Below are 16,700 nucleotides of genomic sequence, written 5' to 3' on the forward strand. Positions count from 1 at the left end.
TTCTAGGAAAATAAGCGATATTTTAAGGTTAAAAACAGGGATTTCTATGAAAATAAGCGATATCTCAGGTTAAAAACAGGGATTTCTATGAAAATAAGCGATATTTTAGGGGGAAAAACAGGGATTTCTATGGAAATAAGCGATATTTGAGGTTAAAAACAGGGATTTCTATGAAAATAAGCGATATTTAAGGGGAAAAACAGGGATTTCTAGGAAAATAAGCGATATTTAAGGGGAAAAACAGGGATTTCTATGAAAATAAGCGATATTTGAGGTTAAAAACAGGGATTTCTATGAAAATAAGCGATATTTAAGGGGAAAAACAGGGATTTCTATGAAAATAAGCGATATTTAAGGGGAAAAACAGGGATTTCTATGAAAATAAGCGATATTTGAGGTTAAAAACAGGGATTTCTATGAAAATAAGCGATATTTGAGGTTAAAAACAGGGATTTCTATGAAAATAAGTGATATTTGAGGTTAAAAACAGGGATTTCTATGAAAATAAGCGATATTTAAGGGGAAAAACAGGGATTTCTATGAAAATAAGCGATATTTAAGGGGAAAAACAGGGATTTCTATGAAAATAAGCGATATTTAAGGGGAAAAACAGGGATTTCTATGAAAATAAGCGATATTTTAGGTTAAAAACAGGGATTTCTATGAAAATAAGCGATATTTAAGGGGAAAAACAGGGATTTCTATGGAAATAAGCGATATTTGAGGTTAAAAACAGGGATTTCTATGAAAATAAGCGATATTTGAGGTTAAAAACAGGGATTTCTATGAAAATAAGCGATATTTGAGGTTAAAAACAGGGATTTCTATGAAAATAAGCGATATTTGAGGGGAAAAACAGGGATTTCTATGAAAATAAGCGATATTTGAGGTTAAAAACAGGGATTTCTAGGAAAATAAGCGATATTTGAGGTTAAAAACAGGGATTTCTATGAAAATAAGCGATATTTAAGGGGAAAAACAGGGATTTCTATGAAAATAAGCGATATTTTAGGTTAAAAACAGGGATTTCTATGAAAATAAGCGATATTTGAGGTTAAAAACAGGGATTTCTATGAAAATAAGCGATATTTGAGGTTAAAAACAGGGATTTCTATGGAAATAAGCGATATTTTAGGTTAAAAACAGGGATTTCTATGAAAATAAGCGATATTTAAGGGGAAAAACAGGGATTTCTATGAAAATAAGCGATATTTAGGTTAAAAACAGGGATTTCTATGAAAATAAGCGATATTTGAGGTTAAAAACAGGGATTTCTAGGAAAATAAGCGATATTTAAGGGGAAAAACAGGGATTTCTATGAAAATAAGCGATATCTCAGGTTAAAAACAGGGATTTCTATGAAAATAAGCGATATTTGAGGTTAAAAACAGGGATTTCTATGAAAATAAGCGATATTTAAGGGGAAAAACAGGGATTTCTATGAAAATAAGCGATATTTAGGTTAAAAACAGGGATTTCTAGGAAAATAAGCGATATTTGAGGTTAAAAACAGGGATTTCTAGGAAAATAAGCGATATTTGAGGTTAAAAACAGGGATTTCTATGAAAATAAGCGATATTTGAGGTTAAAAACAGGGATTTCTATGAAAATAAGCGATATTTAAGGGGAAAAACAGGGATTTCTATGAAAATAAGCGATATTTAAGGGGAAAAACAGGGATTTCTATGAAAATAAGCGATATTTAAGGGGAAAAACAGGGATTTCTATGAAAATAAGCGATATTTGAGGTTAAAAACAGGGATTTCTATGAAAATAAGCGATATTTGAGGTTAAAAACAGGGATTTCTATGAAAATAAGCGATATTTGAGGGGTTAAAAACTGGGATTTCTATGAAAATAAGCGATATTTGAGGTTAAAAACAGGGATTTCTATGAAAATAAGTGATATTTAAGGGGAAAAACAGGGATTTCTATGAAAAGAAGCGATATTTGAGGTTAAAAACAGGGATTTCTATGAAAATAAGCGATATTTGAGGTTAAAAACAGGGATTTCTATGAAAATAAGCGATATTTGAGGTTAAAAACAGGGATTTCTATGAAAATAAGCGATATTTAAGGGGAAAAACTGGGTTTTCTATGAAAATAAGCGATATCTTAGGTTAAAAACAGGGATTTCTAGGAAAATAAGCGATATTTGAGGTTAAAAACAGGGATTTCTAGGAAATTAAGCGATATTTTAGGTTGAAAACAGGGATTTCTAGGAAAATAAGCGATATTTAAGGGGAAAAACAGGGATTTCTATGAAAATAAGCGATATTTGAGGGGAAAAACAGGGATTTCTATGAAAATAAGCGATATTTGAGGTTAAAAACAGGGATTTCTAGGAAAATAAGCGATATTTGAGGTTAAAAACAGGGATTTCTATGAAAATAAGCGATATTTGAGGTTAAAAACAGGGATTTCTATGAAAATAAGCGATATTTAAGGTTAAAAACAGGGATTTCTATGAAAATAAGCGATATTTGAGGTTAAAAACAGGGATTTCTATGAAAATAAGCGATATTTAAGGGGAAAAACAGGGATTTCTATGAAAATAAGCGATATCTTAGGTTAAAAACTGGGATTTCTATGAAAATAAGCGATATTTAAGGGGAAAAACAGGGATTTCTATGGAAATAAGTGATATTTTAGGTTAAAAACAGGGATTTCTATGGAAATAAGTGATATTTTAGGTTAAAAACAGGGATTTCTATGAAAATAAGCGATATTTAAGGGGAAAAACAGGGATTTCTAGGAAAATAAGCGATATTTAAGGGGAAAAACAGGGATTTCTATGAAAATAAGCGATATTTGAGGTTAAAAACAGGGATTTCTATGAAAATAAGCGATATTTGAGGTTAAAAACAGGGATTTCTATGAAAATAAGCGATATTTAGGTTAAAAACAGGGATTTCTAGGAAAATAAGCGATATTTGAGGTTAAAAACAGGGATTTCTAGGAAAATAAGCGATATTTAAGGGGAAAAACAGGGATTTCTATGAAAATAAGCGATATTTTAGGTTAAAAACAGGGATTTCTATGAAAATAAGCGATATTTAGGTTAAAAACAGGGATTTCTATGAAAATAAGCGATATTTGAGGTTAAAAACAGGGATTTCTATGAAAATAAGCGATATTTAAGGGGAAAAACAGGGATTTCTATGGAAATAAGCGATATTTTAGGTTAAAAACAGGGATTTCTATGAAAATAAGCGATATTTAAGGGGAAAAACAGGGATTTCTATGAAAATAAGCGATATTTGAGGATAAAAACTGGGATTTCTATGAAAATAAGCGATATTTTAGGTTAAAAACAGGGATTTCTATGAAAATAAGCGATATTTTTGGTTAAAAACAGGGATTTCTATGAAAATAAGCGATATTTAAGGGGAAAAACAGGGATTTCTATGAAAATAAGCGATATTTAAGGGGAAAAACAGGGATTTCTATGAAAATAAGCGATATCTCAGGTTAAAGACAGGGATTTCTATGAAAATAAGCGATATTTTAGGTTAAAAACAGGGATTTCTATGGAAATAAGCGATATTTAAGGGGAAAACACGGATTTCTATGGAAATAAGCGATATTTGAGGTTAAAAACAGGGATTTCTATGAAAATAAGCGATATTTAAGGGGAAAACAGGGATTTCTAGGAAAATAAGCGATATTTAAGGGGAAAAACAGGGATTTCTATGGAAATAAGCGATATTTGAGGTTAAAAACAGGGATTTCTATGAAAATAAGCGATATTTAAGGGGAAAAACAGGGATTTCTATGAAAATAAGCGATATTTGAGGTTAAAAACAGGGATTTCTATGAAAATAAGCGATATTTAGGTTAAAAACAGGGATTTCTATGAAAATAAGCGATATTTAGGTTAAAAACAGGGATTTCTATGAAAATAAGCGATATTTAAGGTTAAAAACAGGGATTTCTATGAAAATAAGCGATATTTAAGGTTAAAAACAGGGATTTCTATGAAAATAAGCGATATTTGAGGTTAAAAACAGGGATTTCTATGAAAATAAGCGATATTTAAGGGGAAAAACAGGGATTTCTATGAAAATAAGCGATATTTGAGGTTAAAAACAGGGATTTCTATGAAAATAAGCGATATTTAAGGGGAAAAACAGGGATTTCTATGAAAATAAGCGATATTTGAGGTTAAAAACAGGGATTTCTATGAAAATAAGCGATATTTAAGGTTAAAAACAGGGATTTCTATGAAAATAAGCGATATTTAGGTTAAAAACAGGGATTTCTAGGAAAATAAGCGATATTTAAGGGGAAAAACAGGGATTTCTATGAAAATAAGCGATATTTGAGGTTAAAAACAGGGATTTCTAGGAAAATAAGCGATATTTGAGGTTAAAAACAGGGATTTCTAGGAAAATAAGCGATATTTGAGGTTAAAAACAGGGATTTCTATGAAAATAAGCGATATTTGAGGTTAAAAACAGGGATTTCTATGAAAATAAGCGATATTTTAGGTTAAAAACAGGGATTTCTATGAAAATAAGCGATATTTGAGGTTAAAAACAGGGATTTCTAGGAAAATAAGCGATATTTAGGTTAAAAACAGGGATTTCTATGAAAATAAGCGATATTTAAGGGGAAAAACAGGGATTTCTATGAAAATAAGCGATATTTTAGGTTAAAAACAGGGATTTCTATGAAAATAAGCGATATTTTAGGTTAAAAACAGGGATTTCCATGAAAATAAGTGATATTTAAGGGGAAAAACAGGGATTTCTATGGAAATAAGCGATATTTAAGGGGAAAAACAGGGATTTCTATGAAAATAAGCGATATTTGAGGTTAAAAACAGGGATTTCTATGAAAATAAGCGATATTTTAAGGTTAAAAACAGGGATTTCTATGAAAATAAGCGATATTTAAGGGGTTAAAAACAGGGATTTCTATGAAAATAAGCGATATTTAAGGGGAAAAACAGGGATTTCTATGAAAATAAGCGATATTTAAGGGGAAAAACAGGGATTTCTATGAAAATAAGCGATATTTTAAGGTTAAAAACAGGGATTTCTATGAAAATAAGCGATATTTTAGGTTAAAAACAGGGATTTCTATGAAAATAAGTGATATTTAAGGTTAAAAACAGGGATTTCTATGAAAATAAGCGATATTTGAGGTTAAAAACAGGGATTTCTATGAAAATAAGCGATATTTGAGGTTAAAAACAGGGATTTCTAGGAAAATAAGCGATATTTAAGGGGAAAAACAGGGATTTCTATGAAAATAAGCGATATTTGAGGTTAAAAACAGGGATTTCTATGAAAATAAGCGATATTTAAGGGGAAAAACAGGGATTTCTATGAAAATAAGCGATATTTAAGGGGAAAAACAGGGATTTCTATGAAAATAAGCGATATTTTAGGTTAAAAACAGGGATTTCTATGAAAATAAGCGATATTTGAGGTTAAAAACAGGGATTTCTATGAAAATAAGCGATATTTTTGGTTAAAAACAGGGATTTCTATGAAAATAAGCGATATTTAAGGGGAAAAACAGGGATTTCTAGGAAAATAAGCGATATTTGAGGGGAAAAACAGGGATTTCTATGAAAATAAGCGATATCTCAGGTTAAAAACAGGGATTTCTATGAAAATAAGCGATATTTTAGGTTAAAAACAGGGATTTCTATGAAAATAAGCGATATTTAAGGGGAAAAACAGGGATTTCTATGGAAATAAACGATATTTGAGGTTAAAAACAGGGATTTCTATGAAAATAAGCGATATTTGAGGTTAAAAACTGGGATTTCTATGAAAATAAGTGATATTTGAGGTTAAAAACTGGGATTTCTATGAAAATAAGCGATATTTGAGGGGAAAAACTGGGATTTCTATGAAAATAAGCGATATTTGAGGTTAAAAACAGGGATTTCTAGGAAAATAAGCGATATTTGAGGTTAAAAACAGGGATTTCTATGAAAATAAGCGATATTTAAGGGGAAAAACAGGGATTTCTATGAAAATAAGCGATATTTAAGGGGAAAAACAGGGATTTCTATGAAAATAAGCGATATTTGAGGTTAAAAACAGGGATTTCTATGAAAATAAGCGATATTTGAGGTTAAAAACAGGGATTTCTATGAAAATAAGCGATATTTGAGGTTAAAAACAGGGATTTCTAGGAAAATAAGCGATATTTGAGGTTAAAAACAGGGATTTCTAGGAAAATAAGCGATATTTAAGGGGAAAAACAGGGATTTCTATGAAAAGAAGCGATATTTGAGGTTGAAAACTGGGATTTCTATGAAAATAAGCGATATTTGAGGTTAAAAACAGGGATTTCTATGAAAATAAGCGATATTTAAGGGGAAAAACTGGGATTTCTATGAAAATAAGCGATATCTTAGGTTAAAAACAGGGATTTCTATGAAAATAAGCGATATTTAAGGGGAAAAACAGGGATTTCTAGGAAATTAAGCGATATTTTAGGTTGAAAACAGGGATTTCTAGGAAAATAAGCGATATTTAAGGGGAAAAACAGGGATTTCTATGAAAATAAGCGATATTTTAGGGGAAAAACAGGGATTTCTATGAAAATAAGCGATATTTGAGGTTAAAAACAGGGATTTCTAGGAAAATAAGCGATATTTGAGGTTAAAAACAGGGATTTCTATGAAAATAAGCGATATTTAAGGTTAAAAACAGGGATTTCTATGAAAATAAGCGATATTTGAGGGGAAAAACAGGGATTTCTATGAAAATAAGCGATATTTAGGTTAAAAACAGGGATTTCTATGAAAATAAGCGATATTTGAGGTTAAAAACAGGGATTTCTATGAAAATAAGCGATATTTAAGGGGAAAAACAGGGATTTCTATGAAAATAAGCGATATTTAAGGGTTAAAAACAGGGATTTCTATGAAAATAAGCGATATTTAAGGGTTAAAAACAGGGATTTCTATGAAAATAAGCGATATTTAAGGGGAAAAACAGGGATTTCTAGGAAAATAAGCGATATTTAAGGGGAAAAACAGGGATTTCTATGAAAATAAGCGATATTTAAGGGGAAAAACAGGGATTTCTATGAAAATAAGCGATATTTAAGTGGAAAAACAGGGATTTCTAGGAAAATAAGCGATATTTGAGGTTAAAAACAGGGATTTCTAGGAAAATAAGCGATATTTGAGGTTAAAAAGAGGGATTTCTATGAAATTAAGCGATATTTAAGGGGAAAAACTGGGATTTCTACGAAAATAAGCGATATTTTAGGTTAAAAACAGGGATTTCTATGAAAATAAGCGATATTTGAGGTTAAAAACTGGGATTTCTATGAAAATAAGCGATATTTTAGGTTAAAAACAGGGATTTCTAGGAAAATAAGCGATATTTGAGGTTAAAAACAGGGATTTCTAGGAAAATAAGCGATATTTAAGGGGAAAAACAGGGATTTCTATGGAAATAAGCGATATTTTAGGTTAAAAACAGGGATTTCTATGAAAATAAGCGATATCTTAGGTTAAAAACAGGGATTTCCATGAAAATAAGTGATATTTTTAGTAAAAAACAGGGATTTCTAGGAAAATAAGCGATATTTTAGGTTAAAAACAGGGATTTCTATGAAAATAAGCGATATTTAAGGGGAAAAACAGGGATTTCTATGAAAATAAGCGATATTTGAGGATAAAAACTGGGATTTCTATGAAAATAAGCGATATTTTAGGATAAAAACAGGGATTTCTATGAAAATAAGTGATATTTTTGGTTAAAAACGGGGATTTCTATGAAAATAAGCGATATTTAAGGGGAAAAACAGGGATTTCTAGGAAAATAAGCGATATTTAAGGGGAAAAACAGGGATTTCTATGAAAATAAGCGATATCTCAGGTTAAAGACAGGGATTTCTATGAAAATAAGCGATATTTGAGGTTAAAAACAGGGATTTCTATGGAAATAAGTGATATTTAAGGGGAAAAACAGGGATTTCTAGGAAAATAAGTGATATTTGAGGTTAAAAACAGGGATTTCTATGAAAATAAGCGATATTTAAGGGGAAAAACAGGGATTTCTAGGAAAATAAGCGATATTTAAGGGGAAAAACAGGGATTTCTATGGAAATAAGCGATATTTGAGGTTAAAAACAGGGATTTCTATGAAAATAAGCGATATTTAAGGGGAAAAACAGGGATTTCTAGGAAAATAAGCGATATTTAAGGGGAAAAACAGGGATTTCTAGGAAAATAAGCGATATTTAAGGGGAAAAACAGGGATTTCTATGGAAATAAGCGATATTTGAGGTTAAAAACAGGGATTTCTATGAAAATAAGCGATATTTGAGGTTAAAAACAGGGATTTCTACGAAAATAAGTGATATTTGAGGTTAAAAACAGGGATTTCTAGGAAAATAAGCGATATTTTAGGTTAAAAACAGGGATTTCTAGGAAAATAAGCGATATTTGAGGTTAAAAACAGGGATTTCTATGAAAATAAGCGATATTTGAGGTTAAAAACAGGGATTTCTATGGAAATAAGCGATATTTTAGGTTAAAAACAGGGATTTCTATGAAAACAAGCGATATTTAAGGGGAAAAACAGGGATTTCTATGAATATAAGCGATATTTAAGGTTAAAAACAGGAATTTCTATGGAAATAAGCGATATCTTAGGTTAAAAACAGGGATTTCTATGAAAATAAGCGATATTTGAGGTTAAAAACAGGGATTTCTATGAAAATAAGCGATATTTCAGGTTAAAAACAGGGATTTCTATGAAAACAAGCAATATTTAAGGTTAAAAACAGGGATTTCTATGAAAATAAGCGATATTTAAGGTTAAAAACAGGGATTTCTATGGAAATAAGCGATATCTTAGGTTAAAAACAGGGATTTCTATGAAAATAAGTGATATTTGAGGTTAAAAACAGGGATTTCTATGAAAATAAGCGATATTTGAGGTTAAAAACAGGGATTTCTATGAAAATAAGCGATATTTAAGGGGAAAAACTGGGATTTCTATGAAAATAAGCGATATTTAAGGGGAAAAACAGGGATTTCTATGAAAATGAGAGATATTTAGTTGTTAAAAACAGGGATTTCTATGAAAACAAGCGATATTTAAGGTTAAAGACAGGGATTTCTATGAAAATAAGCGATATTTGAGGTTAAAAACTGGGATTTCTATGAAATTAAGCGATATTTAAGGGGAAAAACAGGGATTTCTACGGAGATAAGCGATATTTAACGTTAAAAACAGGGATTTCTATGAAAATAAGCGATATTTAAGGGGGAAAACAGGGATTTCTATGAAAATAAGGGATATTTTAGGTTAAAAAAAGGGATTTCTATGAAAATAAGCGATATTTTAGGTTAAAAACAGGGATTTCTATGAAAATAAGTGATATTTAAGTGTTAAAAACAGGGATTTCTATGAAAGTAAGTGATATTTAAGGGTTAAAAATAGGGATTTCTATGAAAATAATGGATATTTAAGGGGAAAAACAGGGATTTCTAGAAAACAAGCGATATTTAAGGTTAAAGACAGGGATTTCTATGAAAATAAGCGATATTTAAGGGGAAAAACAGGGATTTCTAGGAAAATAAGCGATATTTTAGGTTAAAAACAGGGATTTCTATGAAAATAAGTGATATTTGAGGTTAAAAACAGGGATTTCTATGAAAATAAGCGATATTTTAGGTTAAAAACAGGGATTTCTATGAAAATAAGCGATATTTGAGGTTAAAAACAGGGATTTCTAGGAAAATAAGCGATATTTTAGGTTAAAAACAGGGATTTCTATGAAAATAAGCGATATTTGAGGTTAAAAACAGGGATTTCTAGGAAAATAAGCGATATTTGAGGTTAAAAACAGGGATTTCTAGGAAAATAAGTGATATTTAAGGGGAAAAACAGGGATTTCTATGAAAAGAAGCGATATTTGAGGTTGAAAACTGGGATTTCTATGAAAATAAGCGATATTTGAGGTTAAAAACAGGGATTTCTATGAAAATAAGTGATATTTAAGGTTAAAAACAGGGATTTCTAGGAAAATAAGCGATATTTGAGGTTAAAAAGAGTGATTTCTATGAAAATAAGCTATATTTGAGGTTAAAAACAGGGATTTCTAGGAAAATAAGCGATATTTTAGGTTAAAAACAGGGATTTCTAGGAAAATAAGCGATATTTGAGGTTAAAAACAGGGATTTCTAGGAAAATAAGCGATATTTAAGGGGAAAAACAGGGATTTCTATGGAAATAAGCGATATTTTAGGTTAAAAACAGGGATTTCTATGAAAATAAGCGATATCTTAGGTTAAAAACAGGGATTTCCATGAAAATAAGTGATATTTTTAGTTAAAAACTGGGATTTCTATGAAAATAAGCGATATTTTAGGTTAAAAACAGGGATTTCTATGAAAATAAGCGATATTTAAGGGGAGAAACAGGGATTTCTATGAAAATAAGCGATATTTGAGGTTAAAAACTGGGATTTCTATGAAAATAAGCGATATTTGAGGTTAAAAACAGGGATTTCTATGAAAATAAGTGATATTTTTGGTTAAAAACAGGGATTTCTAGGAAAATAAGCGATATTTAAGGGGAAAAACAGGGATTTCTATGAAAATAAGCGATATCTCAGGTTAAAAACAGGGATTTCTATGAAAATAAGCGATATTTTAGGTTAAAAACAGGGATTTCTATGGAAATAAGCGATATTTAGGGGGAAAAACAGGGATTTCTATGAAAATAAGCGATATTTGAGGTTAAAAACAGGGATTTCTATGAAAATAAGCGATATTTGAGGTTAAAAACAGGGATTTCTATGAAAATAAGCGATATTTAAGGGTAAAAACAGGGATTTCTATGAAAATAAGCGATATTTGAGGTTAAAAACTGGGATTTCTATGAAAATAAGCGATATTTAAGGGGAAAAACAGGGATTTCTATGAAAATAAGCGATATTTGAGGTTAAAAACAGGGATTTCTATGAAAATAAGCGATATTTGAGGTTAAAAACAGGGATTTCTATGAAAATAAGCGATATTTGAGGTTAAAAACAGGGATTTCTAGGAAAATAAGCGATATTTGAGGTTAAAAACAGGGATTTCTATGAAAATAAGCGATATTTGAGGTTAAAAACTGGGATTTCTATGAAAATAAGCGATATTTAAGGGGTTAAAAACAGGGATTTCTATGAAAATAAGCGATATTTGAGGGGAAAAACTGGGATTTCTATGAAAATAAGCGATATTTAAGGTTAAAAACAGGGATTTCTATGAAAATAAGCGATATTTGAGGTTAAAAACAGGGATTTCTATGAAAATAAGCGATATTTTAGGTTAAAAACAGGGATTTCTATGAAAATAAGCGATATTTAAGGGGAAAAACAGGGATTTCTATGAAAATAAGCGATATTTAGGTTAAAAACAGGGATTTCTATGAAAATAAGCGATATTTGAGGTTAAAAACAGGGATTTCTATGAAAATAAGCGATATTTGAGGTTAAAAACAGGGATTTCTATGAAAATAAGCGATATTTGAGGTTAAAAACAGGGATTTCTATGAAAATAAGCGATATTTAAGGGGTTAAAAACAGGGATTTCTATGAAAATAAGCGATATTTAAGGGGAAAAACAGGGATTTCTATGAAAATAAGCGATATTTGAGGTTAAAAACAGGGATTTCTATGAAAATAAGCGATATTTAAGGGGAAAAACAGGGATTTCTATGAAAATAAGCGATATTTAAGGGGAAAAACAGGGATTTCTATGAAAATAAGCGATATTTGAGGTTAAAAACAGGGATTTCTATGAAAATAAGCGATATTTAAGGGGAAAAACAGGGATTTCTATGAAAATAAGCGATATTTAAGGGGAAAAACAGGGATTTCTATGAAAATAAGCGATATTTTAGGTTAAAAACAGGGATTTCTATGAAAATAAGCGATATTTAAGGGGAAAAACAGGGATTTCTATGAAAATAAGCGATATTTAAGGGTTAAAAACAGGGATTTCTAGGAAAATAAGCGATATTTTAGGTTAAAAACAGGGATTTCTATGAAAATAAGCGATATTTAAGGAAAAACAGGGATTTCTATGAAAATAAGCGATATTTTAGGTTAAAAACAGGGATTTCTATGAAAATAAGCGATATTTGAGGTTAAAAACAGGGATTTCTATGAAAATAAGCGATATTTTAGGTTAAAAACAGGGATTTCTATGAAAATAAGCGATATTTTAGGTTAAAAACAGGGATTTCTATGAAAATAAGCGATATTTAAGGGGAAAAACAGGGATTTCTATGAAAATAAGTGATATTTTAGGTTAAAAACAGGGATTTCTATGAAAATAAGCGATATTTGAGGTTAAAAACAGGGATTTCTATGAAAATAAGCGATATTTAAGGGGAAAAACAGGGATTTCTAGGAAAATAAGCGATATTTAAGGGGAAAAACAGGGATTTCTATGAAAATAAGCGATATTTAAGGGGAAAAACAGGGATTTCTATGAAAATAAGCGATATTTGAGGTTAAAAACAGGGATTTCTATGAAAATAAGCGATATTTAAGGTTAAAAACAGGGATTTCTAGGAAAATAAGCGATATTTGAGGTTAAAAACAGGGATTTCTATGAAAATAAGCGATATTTAAGGTTAAAAACAGGGATTTCTATGAAAATAAGCGATATTTAGGTTAAAAACAGGGATTTCTATGAAAATAAGCGATATTTGAGGTTAAAAACAGGGATTTCTATGAAAATAAGCGATATTTAGGTTAAAAACAGGGATTTCTAGGAAAATAAGCGATATTTGAGGTTAAAAACAGGGATTTCTAGGAAAATAAGCGATATTTAAGGGGAAAAACAGGGATTTCTATGGAAATAAGCGATATTTTAGGTTAAAAACAGGGATTTCTATGAAAATAAGCGATATTTAGGTTAAAAACAGGGATTTCTATGAAAATAAGCGATATTTTTAGTAAAAACAGGGATTTCTATGGAAATAAGCGATATTTTAGGTTAAAAACAGGGATTTCTATGAAAATAAGCGATATTTAAGGGGAAAAACAGGGATTTCTATGAAAATAAGCGATATTTAGGTTAAAAACAGGGATTTCTATGAAAATAAGCGATATTTTAGGTTAAAAACAGGGATTTCTATGAAAATAAGTGATATTTTTGGTTAAAAACAGGGATTTCTATGAAAATAAGCGATATTTAAGGGGTTAAAAACAGGGATTTCTAGGAAAATAAGCGATATTTAAGGGGAAAAACAGGGATTTCTATGAAAATAAGCGATATTCAGGTTAAAAACAGGGATTTCTATGAAAATAAGCGATATTTTAGGTTAAAAACAGGGATTTCTATGGAAATAAGCGATATTTAAGGGGAAAAACAGGGATTTCTATGAAAATAAGCGATATTTGAGGTTAAAAACAGGGATTTCTATGAAAATAAGCGATATTTGGTTAAAAACAGGGATTTCTATGAAAATAAGCGATATTTAGGTTAAAAACAGGGATTTCTATGAAAATAAGCGATATTTGAGGTTAAAAACAGGGATTTCTATGAAAATAAGCGATATTTAAGGGGAAAAACAGGGATTTCTATGAAAATAAGCGATATTTAAGTTAAAAACAGGGATTTCTATGAAAATAAGCGATATTTGACGTTAAAAACAGGGATTTCTATGAAAATAAGCGATATTTTAGGTTAAAAACAGGGATTTCTATGAAAATAAGCGATATTTTTGGTTAAAAACAGGGATTTCTATGAAAATAAGCGATATTTAAGGGGAAAAACAGGGATTTCTATGAAAATAAGCGATATTTTAGGTTAAAAACAGGGATTTCTATGAAAATAAGCGATATTTAGGGTTAAAAACAGGGATTTCTATGAAAATAAGCGATATTTTAGGTTAAAAACAGGGATTTCTATGAAAATAAGCGATATTTGAGGTTAAAAACAGGGATTTCTATGAAAATAAGCGATATTTAAGGGTTAAAAACAGGGATTTCTATGAAAATAAGCGATATTTGAGGTTAAAAACAGGGATTTCTATGAAAATAAGTGATATTTAAGGTTAAAAACAGGGATTTCTATGAAAATAAGCGATATTTAAGGTTAAAAACAGGGATTTCTATGAAAATAAGCGATATTTAAGGGGTTAAAAACAGGGATTTCTATGAAAATAAGCGATATTTTAAGGTTAAAAACAGGGATTTCTATGAAAATAAGCGATATTTGAGGTTAAAAACAGGGATTTCTATGAAAATAAGCGATATTTGAGGTTAAAAACAGGGATTTCTATGAAAATAAGCGATATTTGAGGGGAAAAACAGGGATTTCTATGAAAATAAGCGATATTTGAGGTTAAAAACAGGGATTTCTATGAAAATAAGCGATATTTGAGGTTAAAAACAGGGATTTCTATGAAAATAAGCGATATTTAAGGGGTTAAAAACAGGGATTTCTAGGAAAATAAGCGATATTTAAGGGGTTAAAAACAGGGATTTCTATGAAAATAAGCGATATTTTAGGTTAAAAACAGGGATTTCTATGAAAATAAGCGATATTTGAGGTTAAAAACTGGGATTTCTATGGAAATAAGCGATATTTTAGGTTAAAAACAGGGATTTCTATGAAAATAAGCGATATTTTAGGTTAAAAACAGGGATTTCTATGAAAATAAGCGATATTTGAGGTTAAAAACAGGGATTTCTATGAAAATAAGCGATATTTTAAGGTTAAAAACAGGGATTTCTAGGAAAATAAGCGATATTTAAGGGGAAAAACAGGGATTTCTATGAAAATAAGCGATATTTTAGGTTAAAAACAGGGATTTCTATGAAAATAAGCGATATTTTAGGTTAAAAACAGGGATTTCTATGAAAATAAGCGATATTTAAGGGGAAAAACAGGGATTTCTATGAAAATAAGCGATATTTGAGGTTAAAAACAGGGATTTCTATGAAAATAAGCGATATTTAGGTTAAAAACAGGGATTTCTATGAAAATAAGCGATATTTAAGGGGAAAAACAGGGATTTCTATGAAAATAAGCGATATTTAAGGGGAAAAACAGGGATTTCTATGAAAATAAGCGATATTTGAGGTTAAAAACAGGGATTTCTATGAAAATAAGCGATATTTGAGGTTAAAAACAGGGATTTCTATGAAAATAAGCGATATTTAAGGGTTAAAAACAGGGATTTCTATGAAAATAAGCGATATTTGAGGTTAAAAACAGGGATTTCTATGAAAATAAGCGATATTTGAGGTTAAAAACAGGGATTTCTATGAAAATAAGCGATATTTGAGGTTAAAAACAGGGATTTCTATGAAAATAAGCGATATTTGAGGTTAAAAACAGGGATTTCTATGAAAATAAGCGATATTTGAGGTTAAAAACAGGGATTTCTATGAAAATAAGCGATATTTGAGGTTAAAAACAGGGATTTCTATGAAAATAAGCGATATTTAAGGGGAAAAACAGGGATTTCTATGAAAATAAGCGATATTTGAGGTTAAAAACAGGGATTTCTATGAAAATAAGCGATATTTAAGGTTAAAAACAGGGATTTCTATGAAAATAAGCGATATTTAAGGGAAAAACAGGGATTTCTATGAAAATAAGCGATATTTGAGGTTAAAAACAGGGATTTCTAGGAAAATAAGCGATATTTGAGGTTAAAAACAGGGATTTCTATGAAAATAAGCGATATTTTAGGTTGAAAACAGGGATTTCTATGAAAATAAGCGATATTTAAGGGGAAAAACAGGGATTTCTATGAAAATAAGCGATATTTAAGGGGAAAAACAGGGATTTCTATGAAAATAAGCGATATTTGAGGTTAAAAACAGGGATTTCTAGGAAAATAAGCGATATTTAAGGTTAAAAACAGGGATTTCTATGAAAATAAGCGATATTTAAGGTTAAAAACAGGGATTTCTATGAAAATAAGCGATATTTAAGGTTAAAAACAGGGATTTCTATGAAAATAAGCGATATTTAAGGTTAAAAACAGGGATTTCTATGAAAATAAGCGATATCTTAGGTTAAAAACAGGGATTTCTATGAAAATAAGCGATATTTAAGGGAAAAACAGGGATTTCTATGAAAATAAGCGATATTTTAGGTTAAAAACAGGGATTTCTATGAAAATAAGCAATATTTAAGGGGTTAAAAACAGGGATTTCTATGAAAATAAGCGATATTTAAGGGGAAAAACAGGGATTTCTATGAAAATAAGCGATATTTAAGGGGAAAAACAGGGATTTCTATGAAAATAAGCGATATTTAAGGTTAAAAACAGGGATTTCTATGAAAATAAGCGATATTTGAGGTTAAAAACAGGGATTTCTATGAAAATAAGCGATATTTGAGGTTAAAAACAGGGATTTCTAGGAAAATAAGCGATATTTGAGGTTAAAAACAGGGATTTCTATGAAAATAAGTGATATTTGAGGTTAAAAACTGGGATTTCTATGAAAATAAGCGATATTTAAGGTTAAAAACAGGGATTTCTATGAAAATAAGCGATATTTTAGGTTAAAAACAGGGATTTCTAGGAAAATAAGCGATATTTGAGGTTAAAAACAGGGATTTCTAGGAAAATAAGCGATATTTGAGGTTAAAAACAGGGATTTCTAGGAAAATAAGCGATATTTAAGGGGAAAAACAGGGATTTCTATGGAAATAAGCGATATTTTAGGTTAAAAACAGGGATTTCTATGAA

General features: G+C 29.9%; 1 long non-coding RNA gene across 47 annotated transcripts in view; it reads left to right on the forward strand.

Moving 5' to 3' along the window:
• The window catches only part of LOC128075083 (uncharacterized), a 79,453-nt gene extending 63,318 nt beyond the window's left edge, over window positions 1–16,135 (forward strand). For 46 of the 47 annotated variants that reach the window (XR_008203603.1, XR_008203601.1, XR_008203604.1 and 43 more), the window contains 2 exons: window positions 3,877–4,204; window positions 15,856–16,135. This is a non-coding gene — a long non-coding RNA (uncharacterized LOC128075083). Of the gene's footprint in view, window positions 1–3,876; window positions 4,205–5,026; window positions 5,068–15,855 lie in introns of all 47 variants that reach the window. The other variant, XR_008203635.1, reaches the window with a different exon arrangement.
• Window positions 16,136–16,700: the final 565 nt, after the last annotated feature.

This window comes from Tympanuchus pallidicinctus, unplaced genomic scaffold (genome assembly GCF_026119805.1).
Source record: "Tympanuchus pallidicinctus isolate F22 unplaced genomic scaffold, pur_lepc_1.0 scaffold116, whole genome shotgun sequence".
Taxonomy (NCBI): Eukaryota; Metazoa; Chordata; class Aves; order Galliformes; family Phasianidae; genus Tympanuchus; species Tympanuchus pallidicinctus.